At 41.7% G+C, this 12,167-nt stretch overlaps 1 long non-coding RNA gene across 1 annotated transcript in view; it reads left to right on the top strand.

Annotated features, from left to right (window-relative positions):
- LOC138156501 (uncharacterized) overlaps positions 1-9,480 on the top strand; it is a 20,574-nt gene extending 11,094 nt beyond the window's left edge. The window contains exon 2 of the long non-coding RNA XR_011167162.1: positions 6,572-9,480. This is a non-coding gene — a long non-coding RNA (uncharacterized lncRNA). The remainder of the gene's footprint in view (positions 1-6,571) is intronic.
- Positions 9,481-12,167: the final 2,687 nt, after the last annotated feature.

Below are 12,167 nucleotides of genomic sequence, written 5' to 3'. Positions count from 1 at the left end.
TTCCTTCCTTCCTTCCTTCCTTCCTTCCTTCCTTCCTTCCTTCCTTAGCTATTTTTCAGGGTACCACATTTGCAAAGAGCTTAACTTAGTAGAAAAAAAAGTCACAATTTTCATCATGCAGTGTCCATGAATTCAGAACTTCAGAGCCATCTATTTGTTTTACTATGGTAATGTTTCACCTGGTTCCCATTATGCTCCAGCAATTTCAGAACAAAACATGAAACCATTTTGAAGAAAGACAGACTCCCTCTGGGTGTTGGTCAATTTATATGGATAAAATGACTGAAGTTCAGGATATGATGTGTACTACAAACTGAGGGAACTTTCTAAGAATTAGAAGGATATAGAATAAAAGAGAATCATCCAATGGATACTGAGCTCCTTATCAGAGAAAGTATGCAAGAGTCTTGGGTGACTCTTTCAGGGATGGAATGGAAGGGATTCCTGATCTGAGAGGATAATTGAGGTCAGGTGTTATTCATCTTGTTTCTATCATGGACCTCTTTGGCAGTCTGGGGGAGACCCCTCCTCAGACTAATGTTTGTAAATGTATAAAATGCAGAGGAAATCAAGTATAAGGAAATGCAGTTATACACACATATATACATACATATGTGTGTATATATACATACATATGTGTTTGTATATGTATGTGTATGTGTGTATGTGAATGTGTTATGTATATCTGACCAAGGTCTTTGATACTGTTAGTCGTGAGGGCTCATGGAAAAGTACATCAAAATTTGGTTGCTTGGAGAAGTTCATAAGCATTGTACGTCAATTCCATGACTGCATGCTTGCCCGGATTCTAGATAATAGACAATGTTCTAGGGCCTTCCCAGGAACCAGTGGAGTGAAACAAGGCTGTGTTCTTGCTGCTATGCTTTTTAGCATGATGTTTTCAGCCATGTTGTCAAATGCCTTCAATGAGGATGAACACGACATCAAGGTCAGCTACCGCACTGATGACTCTTCAACCTGAAAAGGCTACAAGCCAAGACCAGAGTGGAAGGAGGGCTGGTGCATGATCTTCTTTTTGTAAATGACTGTGCACTCAGTGCAGCCTCTGAATCTGAGATGCCACAAAGTGTGGATCAATTCTCTGCCACTTAGGCTAATTCTGGCCTAACAATTAACACCAAGAAAACACAGGAGCTCTATCAGCCACCACCACACCATCCAGAAGTGGAATCATAAGTTATAGCAAATGGAGAGGTTCTGAATGCTGGATAAGTTCACTTCCCTTGGCAGTGTACTTTCCAGGGATGTACACACTGATAATGAGGTTGATGTGCACATTGCCAGAGCTGGCTCAGTGTTTGGGACGCTCTGAAGGAAAGTATGGAATAGAAGGGTTATTAGACTGACTACCAGACTGAAGGTCTATGGAGCTGTGGTGCTGACCTCATTGTCATATGCCTGTGAAGCCTGGACATTCTACCAGTGCCAGGCCAGGAAGCTGAATCACTTCCATTTGAATTGTCTTAGGAAAATCCTGAAGATCACCTGGCAGGATAAGGCACCAGACACTGAGGTCCTTACTTGAACTACACTGCCAAGCATTCAAACTCTGCTTCAGAGAGCACGACTGATGGGCTGGTCACGTTGTTCGAATGCAAAATGTAGGCTTGCCACAAGCACTGTTTAATGGAGAACTCACACAGGGCATCATTCACATGTTGGTCAGAAGATGCAGTACAAGAACACTCTCAAGATCTTTTATCAAGAACTTTGGAATTGATTGCGTGACATGGGAGGCACTGGAATAGGACTGCTCAGCCTGGCGTGCCCTCATCAGGGAAGGTGCTGTGCTCTGTGAGCAGAGCAGAATTGAAGTAACTCAAAAGAAACTCAAAAGAAAAGAGATGTGAAAATTTCTAGTATCTACCTCACATGTTTCCATGGATTGACTATTTGTGCCTGACTCTGGTGGAGCATTCTGCACTTGTATTGGTCTGATCAGCCACAGGCAGACACATTGAAACGTGACATTAACATAGTGAGGTAATTTTGGTGTTCGTCGAGAATTAAGGACAACAAGCGCCATGACCACCAACCACCATATGGATATGTATATGCAAATGTGTTCACATACCCCAGGTCTAGACAAACTCTATGCCCCATACACTTCTGAAAATCTGCATCTAATGGGCTATATTTCTGTGAACAAATCTTTCAATAATTATTTGGATCTGAAAAAAAAAAATCTCTTATTCTAATTCAAGTCAACAAACCTTTGTAAACACTTAGTCTGTGCACTGTCCTATCATAAGTACTGGGAGTGATTCAAATACTCCAGTAGCTCTATGATCTCATTCATTCTATTGGTCCCTTTAAGCATCTCATTTGTGTTTGGACTTCCTTTTCATTTCTGTTAATTTGTCAAATGCTTACTGTGGCAGAGACAGGGAGGGGAAGGTCCATCGAGAATGCTGGAGGTCTTTCTTGCATTCTTCTGGTGTTCAAATGATACAGTGAAGCATAGTGTCTGTCAATTATGTCTCAATTTTATTATACAAGCAATTAATTAGCAAACAATTATTAAGCACTTACTATGTGCCACTCATCATACTAAGCACTGAAGTTTTTTTAAAAAAGTAAAAACAGCCCCTGCCTTCAAGGAGCTAACATTCAAGCACATGCCTGCATATTGTAGGTTCTAATAATTCTTTTTCTGTCTTCTGGTTTGTCATGATTTGATTTTGTTCATTGAAAAAAGTATTAATTTGATTTTCCACTTTCTTTTGAAGCAGATTGGCTATATGTTAATCAATATTTTAATTTTTCAAGCCTACTACTTAGCAGTTTGGCTATCAGTGCATTTGGTTTGTAATTTATTTATTACTTTTCTAATTTTCAAAATTTCCTCTTTTTTGTTTATTTTGGGCTTTTTTGTTGTCCTAATTTTTAAAATGCACGTTCAATTCATTAATGTTCTTCTTTCCCATTGTTTTAATGGGTTTTTTGCTTTATATATATATGTTTTTTTCTTCTTCTGAGAAATTATTTAGCTGCATCTCAGAAATTCTGTCATGGTGTCTTACTGCTTTTATTACTTTAACATAGTTATTGATTGTCTCTATGATGTTTTCCTTGGCCCAGTTGTTTTTAAAAATCATTAAGGCTTAATTTAGGCCCCTGTCGTTTGTTTGCTTGTATTCCTGGATTAATTACGATTTCATCACATTGTGGCTTGTAAAGAATGATTTTATTGTGTATGTGTGTTTAAACATTTAGTTCCTATTTATTTGTTCCCTAATACATGCTTTATTTTGGTAAAAATGCCATATGGTAATTAAAACTATGTATACATTTTTTTGTCCTATTCAGAATTGTCATAAATATTTTTATTCTAAATTCAACAACAGTTTGTTTAGGTCTATATTTTCCCTATTTTAATCTTCCTATTAGACTTGTCTAACTCTGAGAGAAGAATATTAAAGTCCACTACTATAATTTCACTAACATTTACATCTCCTTATAATTGAATTGTTTTTATGCCATTTGGTGCATATTTATTTAATACAAATTGCTTCATTTTCTGTGTTTCCTTTAAGTAAATGTGATTTTGATCGTTACCTGTTGATAGTGAATTTTTATATTCCCTTTTTCTGAGAACGTGATTACAACTTGTGATTTTTGTATACAGCAGATGCACAATAAATTTAGTTTGAGTCTCTTGTTTTGATTCTATGGGCGTCTCTACTTTTTAGATGGGTTTCTAGTCAGCGACAGACTGTGGGTTTTCATTTTCTTATTCATTCTGTCACTTTCTTTCATTTTATTGAATTCTTTTATCCATTCACATTTATTGTTATGGGAGTCAGGTTTATGTTTTCCTCCATTTGTGTCTATAGTATTGCTTTTAAAAAAATTTCCCCCTTCTTTTAAGTCGATGCTTTGTCAGTACAATGAATTTTGCTTAAATGACTTTGATGTAGGAGCTTATATCCAAACAGGAGAGATAACATGCATATAAATAAGCATACCCAGGCTATATACAGAGTAGAAACAAGGTAATCTTAGAATAGAAGGTGGGCATTAGTAGTTGGGGGAACTGGGTAAGTTTTCCATAGAAAGAAGGGAATGTTTGAGTTGAGCCTTGAAGAAAACCAGAGATGCTTGAGAGGTAGAGGGGAAGAGAATGAGCATTCAAGGAGACAGAAACAGCTTGTACCAAGGTATGGAAATGGACATTGGAATGCTATGTGGGAGGGACTGCAAGATTATTGATGGCATCCTCTCCCTTGCTTCCATTTCATAACTTGTAGTCTATCATGCATTACAGCCTGCTCACACACCCCTACATGCTTCTTTCTTTCCCTCTGGGAGATACTCATTTTCAATTGTTTGAGAAAAGTGGTATTTCATGCCTTGCAATCACATAACAACATCAGAAAAAAAACAAAAAACAAAAAAAAGCAAAACAAAATGTAGGCATCCAGCACACAAAGACAGAAGCAAAACCCTCCAAACTCCCAAGGGAGGATGTGGTATTAACCATAAAAAAATAGATGTTAAGTTCTAAGTGATAGCGATGTGAGAGAAATCAGAGTAAGAAGTCTCTAGAAAGTCTGACATTGGGAAGAATGGAGAAAACTGGGAGGAGCTGAGACAGCTGGGTGGGAGAGTAGATGGAGTACTGTGTCTGGTGTCTGGAAGACCTGAGTTCAAATCCTTCAGATACCTAATAGCTTCTGTGACTGAGGAAAGTCATTTAACCTGTCTACCTCAGTTTCCTGAACTGTAACATTGGATAATAATAGCAGCTACCATCCAGGGTGGTTTTGAAGATCCACTGAGATAACATGTTTATAGTGTTTTGCAAACCTTAAAGCTATTTTATGGTTGTTAGTGATTGTGAAAAGTTCCGTGGTAGAGGGAACCCCTGGGCTGAGTCTTGGAAGGAAATAAGGATGATCAGAGGAGGTAGAACATTCCAAGCATCTGAGGTCCTCCAGGCCTGGGCTACCATGGCGAGCAGTTCCCAGCACTGGACAGATGTGCCTAATGATTTATGCCACACATTCCAATAACCTCAGCCCTACATTTTCTAATGAGGAAAAAGCAGTGATGGATATGAAAAATGTTTTCTGAACCTGTTGGAAGCAACCCAGAACTGAGACTGGCTTCAGGCCAGTGTCCCTCTCTCAGGTCAGGTGAAATTTGAAGAAAAAAAACAAAAAAAACACATGCTTTCTTGCTAAAATTGTTTTACATTTTTTAAGTTATGACAAATATCATTACTTTATATCAAAAAATGTGTTAGTTTAAGAGAATTAGTTCTTATACTGATGGAACTAATGCTTTTGCCATAAAATCCTAGGTGCAACGGGAACACTGATCTGAGTAGACCTGGGGAATAACAGTCATAATGTGACATTGGTAATTCACTGCATGAGTTTGAATGAATAGTTACCTCTAGCTGCCTCAGTTTCCTCATCTGTAAAACTTAGAAAGCTATTCTAGAAGGTCTCTAAGGATTCTTATAGTTTGAACATTTAATTAATCTGACTTCTAAAGTCCTTCCTTACTCTGAAGTTCTAAGAAATGAAATGTAGTGTGCTGCATAGAGAAATAGATTTGGCATCAGGAAACCTGGGTTCTGGGGCTTCCTCTGACCTGTACTGACCATGTCACCATGGGCAAGTCATTGACTGCTTCAGCGTCCCCAGGCAAATCTCTTACATTCTCATTTAAGGAGAGTTCCAGGGCTACATTGGTGAAGATTGATTCCAGATTGGGTGTGCCCTTCATCATTGAAACAATGAGGCCAAAATGACCACAGGAAGGACCTTGCTAAGCCTGACGTTTCATGTTCTAAGTTTCCTTTTCGATATGATATTCTGTGATCTATGACTCTCAGGTCCTTCTCAGTCCTCACATTTTGTATTCTAAAGCAGTTGGACTAGATGGTCTGTAAGATACCTTCCAGCTTTGTTCTAAGGCCCCTCCCAGCTCTAAAGTTCCCTTTCTAAGATTGCTTCCCAGCTCTGTGGTCACCTATTCTGAGGTGCCTCCCAGTTCTGACATCCTCTGTTCTAAGGCCCCTCCCAACTCTGATATACATGTTCTATGGCTCCTCCTACCTCTGCCATCCTCTGTTCTAAGGTCTCTCCAAGTTCTTACATTCCCTGTTCTCAAACCTCTCCCAGCTCTGATGTTCTCTATTCTAAGGTCCCTCCTAGCTACAACAATCTATATGTTCTACAATTTTACCCATAAGCACCTGCCTACGTGACATCCCTATGATTCTAAGCTCCCTTTGGGCTCTACATTCTTTTGATTCAGAGGATCAACAAGAAGCCACGTCAGCAGCTTTTTAGCTCCTCGGTGACAGCCAGTAACTCCAGGAAAGTCGAAGAACAGGAAAACTTGGGTTAAGCCCAGCAAGAGCCCCGGGGACTTCTTGTCCTGCTTAATAAATAGAGATCTCTGTTGGGTTGTTTTTACTATCCTGAGATAATGATTCCTATTTTGTTCTGACCTCTTCAAATTAAAGAGAAGAAAATTGACTAAGTGTTATGAGGATTTTCTTCATAATTTCCCCTTTGGTGTCATTTATTTTTAGCTTGCGATTGCTGAGCTCACGCTGGAAAGGCCCCCTCCCAGAAATGTCGTGCTGTGGCAAGACTGACGAATGTGTTTCTCCTCCTCCAAGCCAGCTGCATCCTGAGGACTCATAGCGAGGTGACTGCAGCATTACGAAAAAAAGAGAGAAAAGCAAAAGGCCCTGGGTTGCTGCTGAAAACTGAGGCCTCATTGACCAAGAACCCCAGGTGCAGAGGATGTCTAAAGGGATGGCTCTTACCCCCCGTGAGCAGAGGCGAGGCCCAGAACAGCACTCTGAGGCTGAACAAATGCTGTACTGTTGATAGTAACTTTGCACAGAGCCTCCTTCCCAAAGTCCACAGGGAGTGTGAGTAAAAAAAGATAATTATGTCCATTTGACAGCTGGGGAAACTGAGGCACTGAAAGAGGGAGTTACTGGTCTAAGGTTCTACAGTAAGTGAATGGATAGGGCTGATCCCCTCAAGTAGGTATCCTGATGCAAGGATTCCTACACGGCATTAAAGAATCTGGGTGAGAGCTCTGAGCCCACAGGCCACCCACAAGCTGTCAGTACTTCCACCATCACCTGCAAAACCTTGACAATTAGCGTTATTGAGAGGGAACATCAATCAACAGACGTTTGTTAAGTTCCTGTACGTGCCATGGACTATTGGTTTTGGTTCTAGGTGACACAATTGAAGACAAACATCCATCAGTTGGAAAAGAACCCAAAAGAGGACAGTGAGCCCAGCGAAAGCCTTGGGGTCTGTTCTATATGAGGTCAGACTGCAGGAATTGGAGATGCTGAATGTGGAGGAGAGGAGATTCAGGGGAGACAGCTTGAAGGCTGGACAAGGAGGGCAAGCACTTGTCATCTTTGCTTCAAAGAATAGAGCTAGGAGCAGAGAGAGACGTTGCAAGAAGCCCAATTGCCTAACAATTCATTCTTGGAATGGGCTGCCTCCCAAGGTGATGTCTCCTCCTTTATTGGAGGGTTCATACATAGGATGGATGAGTAGCCACTTGTTAGAGGTGTGGAAGAATTCAATGGGTTGGGGCAGATGACTCTCAAATGCATTCACCCTCTGGGTCCATAGTAAGTTCTCTCTCCTCTCTGACATTCTATGTTTCTAAAGGTTCTTCAGGGCTGCTAATGGGTGCCATAGTTCACAGAGCATTGAGCCTGGAGTGAGGAAGACTCATCTTCCTGAGTTCAATGCCAGTCACAGATACTTACTAGCTGTGTGACCCTGGACAAGTCACTTCACCCTGTTTGCCTCAGTTTCCTCATCTGTAAAATGAGCTGGAGAAGGAAATGGCAAATTAGCCAGTATCTTTACCAAGAAAACCCCAAATGGGATCACAGAGAGTCAGACATGACTCAAAACATCTGAACAACAAAAATGGTTCTTCATCCTTTTTTCCTCCAGTTGGGCATCAATTAAGAGCCGCAAATAATCAATCAAGAAATCACAGATTTAGAGGTAAACAGGGCCTTAGAACAATTGATTTCAACTCCCTCATTTTATGGGGAAACTGACTCCCAGAGAGATCCGGCAACAAAGTCACACAATTTGTGAATGTCCAGGGCAATTACTGAGCCTAGATCTTCCTGACTCTGAGTCAAAATCATCTCCATTACATCCCATGCTGCTCCTGCCTTTGCTAAGTATTTAATATGTTCCAGTTGTTGGGTATACAGATACAAGGAATCAATAAACATTTATTAAGCACCTACTAAGTACAAAGGATACAAAAAAAGTCAAAAGACTGTCCCTGCCCTCAAGGAACTTATAATCTAATGGGGGAGAGAGCAATCAAATAAATATATACAGGTTACAAAACTGAGATCCTGCTATTCTCGAGGTGCTTATGTTCTAGGAGAAGAGTGAGATTTTTAAAGGAACCTACCCACGTGTGGCCTAGCTGGGGCATTCAAGCGTAGGAGGGTTCTGATCAACTCAGTCAGGAATTAAATTGCCCTCACTCTAAGTGGATTTGGGCATTGATTGATGGTCTCAGACCTTCTCCACTCTTCCCAAGACCCCTGTTTGTTTGTCCCGGCAGCCCCCAAACAGACATCCCAGGAGCCATCAGCTGCCCAGCAATGACCCCTCTCCTCCCAGCTTGGCATCCTCTTAGAGCAAACCAGCTCATCACTTTGTTTTGACTGAAGCCTCCCCTGCTGTTCCTCTGCCTCTGTCTTTCCGCAGAAGCCGCCGGAGAAATCTTTCCACTCCAACTGCTCAGTTTGCGCTAAATGAGATTACCAGGCGGCTCTTCCCAGCATTCCCAGGCATTTCATTTCCAATTAGGCCGTTTGCAATTTAACACTTGGGGCCCCTCCTTTTTGCGCACCGGGTTTGGAGGGGGGCCTGAAACAGGTGGCTTATGGGCCCGTGCCAGGCAGGCGGGGCACGGGGCAAGTGGGTCATGGGCCCCAGCTCTTGGCATGATTTTTGTTTCTCTTTATATTCTGATTATTTAAGGCAAAAAAAGATACCCTTGCCTTTCTCCCATGATGCAGATAGTCATCCACTGATGCATGGGGATCACAGAGTCACAGGGATTCTAGATTTAGGGCCGGAAAGGACGTTAGAAGCCATTTAATCCAACCCATTAATTGTACAGATAAGGAAACCGAGGCCCAGGAGGTTAACTGTGTTACTACACAGGTAAGAAGCATGAGAATTTGAACCAAGTACCATTGCATGAGTCAATGGGTTACAATGGACAAAGGACTGAATGTCTAGGCCTGAAAAATCTAGGATAGAATTTTGCTTTTGGTCCTTAGAACTTGTGTGACCTTGGGAAAGTCCTTAGCCTACTGAGCCTCTGTTTCCTCAACCACAAGATGAAGAAAACAAACCTCCCTCATAGGACAGTTGTGAGGGTCAACTGAAATAAAATTCTGTGCCAACCTTTAAAGTATCTCATAAACACCAGCTGCCATTATTGAATTCTATCACTCTGTCTCCCCCAGCTCCCCATACTGGTCTCTGATTGAGTAAGTGGCTGTTTGTAAGTGGCTGGGATGTTTCTGACCATGGATGGCCTGACTGGCTCCAGGACGGAGCTATTGTCCATGGGACAGTGGAAGACACTCCAGATCTGGAGTCAGGGAATCTGAGTTTGAATTCTACTTGAACTACTGACTAGCTGTGTGGCCTTGGACACATGTCTTCTCTGTAGCCCTCAGTCTCCTCCTCTATAAAATAAAGGAGTCGGACTAGATGACCACTAAGGCCCCTTCCAGCTCTGAATCCATGACCTTATGAAAAAAGAGTATGGGGGCAGGAAAAAAGAGACTGTGACTGACCATGAGGGTACCTGGCTTCTCCTCCCAGCTTCGCCACTAATTTTCTGGGTGGCCAAGGTCAACCCACTTCCCCTTAATGGACTTCAGTTTCTATTTCAACAAAATGGAAGAAATGATTCTTATCTGACTGGCATTGAGGGTCTATGAATTCTTTGAAGGTAGGAACATTTAAAAAATTCTTTTTATCTTGAGAACTTAACACAGTGTCTGGCACCTTGTAAGAGCTTAGCATATAGTGGTGGTACTAGTAGTAGTAGAAGTAGTAATAGTAGTAGTTGCTGTTATTGTAGTGGTGGTACTAATGGTAGTGGTAGCAGTAGTAGTAATAGTAGTAGAAATAGTAGCAGTTGTGGTAGATAGTGGTTGTAGTATTGGTAGGAATTGGTAGTAGTTGTCATCCTAGCAAAAATAACCATCCTTTATATGTTGTTTTAAGGTTTTCACATGACTTTATACAAGTTACAAGACCTGATCCTCAAGATAGCACTATGAGGCAGAACTCACAACATACCCGTTTTATAGTTAGGGTAACTGGGACTGAGAGAGGTCCAGTGAATTTCCCAGGGTTGCATGACTAGTAAGTGTCTGGGCCAGGATTAGAACTCGGGTCTTCTCCCTGTGCCCCCTGTTCCCTCTAGCTTATTATTGCAGATAAATTGATGATAACTGAAGAAGACATTGGGGACCTGTTAGATACTGCAATGAGGTTCCTGTAAAGCGTGTGAAGGGCAGCTCTTACTTCCATTGCGACCTTGATAAGGTTATCCTCAAGGTAGGGGACGTGTCAAGGGAAGACAAGGAGCAGGAAGGGTTCTTAGATACCATCTGGTCTAAATCTCTCAATTAACAGAGGAGGAAACTGAGACCTCAGAATGGGGGAAAAACATGCCTAAGGTCACATAGCTTATGTGTGGTAGAAATAAAAGTCAAAGACAAGTCGTGACTATGACCTCGCCACCTCTTGTGACCCTGGCAGCCAGGGAGAACATGTATTTAGAGCCAGAAGGGCCAGGTTCCAATTTTGACTCTGCCACTTGCGTCTCATGAGAATTGTCTCTTGACCTCAGTATCCTCATCTATAAAATGGGGAGAATAATCCTCACGACACTTGACATCTTGGTTGGGAGGGGCGGGGTGGCCAGAAAAGCACCGTGCTAATGTTAGCATTTCAACACGCAAGAACTGGGAGTTTTTGTTTCAAATAGAGCTTCTAGATTCCAGATCAAGGCCATTATTATTCCTTTTGGTATAATAAATACATTTTAAAAAAAACAGATGCAGGAACAGTTGGACAGGAAGGGCCCAGGCATGAGAGGAAGAATCTGGTTTGCAAAATCATCTTTGTTTGCCAGAAGGCGTGCAATATGGCACCGCTAGCCAAGTACGCCACTGGACAGTGATTTGGGTCTGCTCCTGCCTGGCCGGCCAAGTGCATGGAATAGGGTTTTTCAGGACTGTTTTCCTTCTTTTTAGGAGACCTGGGCAAGCTTTCAACCATCCTTAGAGGCAGCAGACAGAGCAACAATGAACACCAAGCTGGGAGTTAGAGGGACTTGTGTTAAACACTCAGTCACTTACTGTCTGTACATGGCCACAGTGCAGAAATCAGAGGTCCGCTAGACATTCTCATACCAGGATTAAAGCTGGCTTCCATTATTCTGGGCTTCACTAGCCTATCTGGACTCCTGTCTGGTAAGCTGGCTGACCTTCCTTCTGAGCAGAACCTTCTAGTGTATCTGTGCTTTGTCTAGACCTCAGCTTTTCCCCACCCCACCCCATATGGGTGTTGTCTTTTCCTCATTAGAGTGGAAGCTACTTGAGGACAGGTGTTCTCTGGTTTGCTTATGGAATGAGTTTGAGGAGGGAGGAAATAACTTTTTATTAAGTGTATACTCTGGGCCAGGCATCATCCTAGGTGCTTTACCAATATTATCTCTTGTGACCCTAGCAATAACTCTGTGAGATGTGAGCTATTATTAGCCTTATTTTTGTTGTTGTTTTTCAGTCATTTTTTAGTTACATAAGACTCTGTTCTCCAGCCCATTTTACAGATGAAGAAACTGAGGCAAACAGGGTAAAGTGATTTGCCCAGGGTAACACAGCTAGGGAGTACCTGAGCTTAGATTTGAACTCAAGAAAACGAGTTTTCCTGACTCCAGGCCTGGTGCTCGGTGCACTATGGTGCCACCTAACTTCCTTTAGTTGTTTGGCATATATTAAGAGCTTAATAAATACTCCATCATCCATCCATCTATCTATCTATCTATCTATCTATCTATCTATCTATCTATCTATC

Source organism: Petaurus breviceps, unplaced genomic scaffold (assembly GCF_028583685.1).
Source record: "Petaurus breviceps papuanus isolate PSGF00001 unplaced genomic scaffold, PetGlider_PUasm1.0 99, whole genome shotgun sequence".
Taxonomy (NCBI): domain Eukaryota; kingdom Metazoa; phylum Chordata; class Mammalia; order Diprotodontia; family Petauridae; genus Petaurus; species Petaurus breviceps.
Note: the sequence above shows the minus strand (reverse complement) of the source record. Positions and strands in the feature narration are given on the sequence as shown.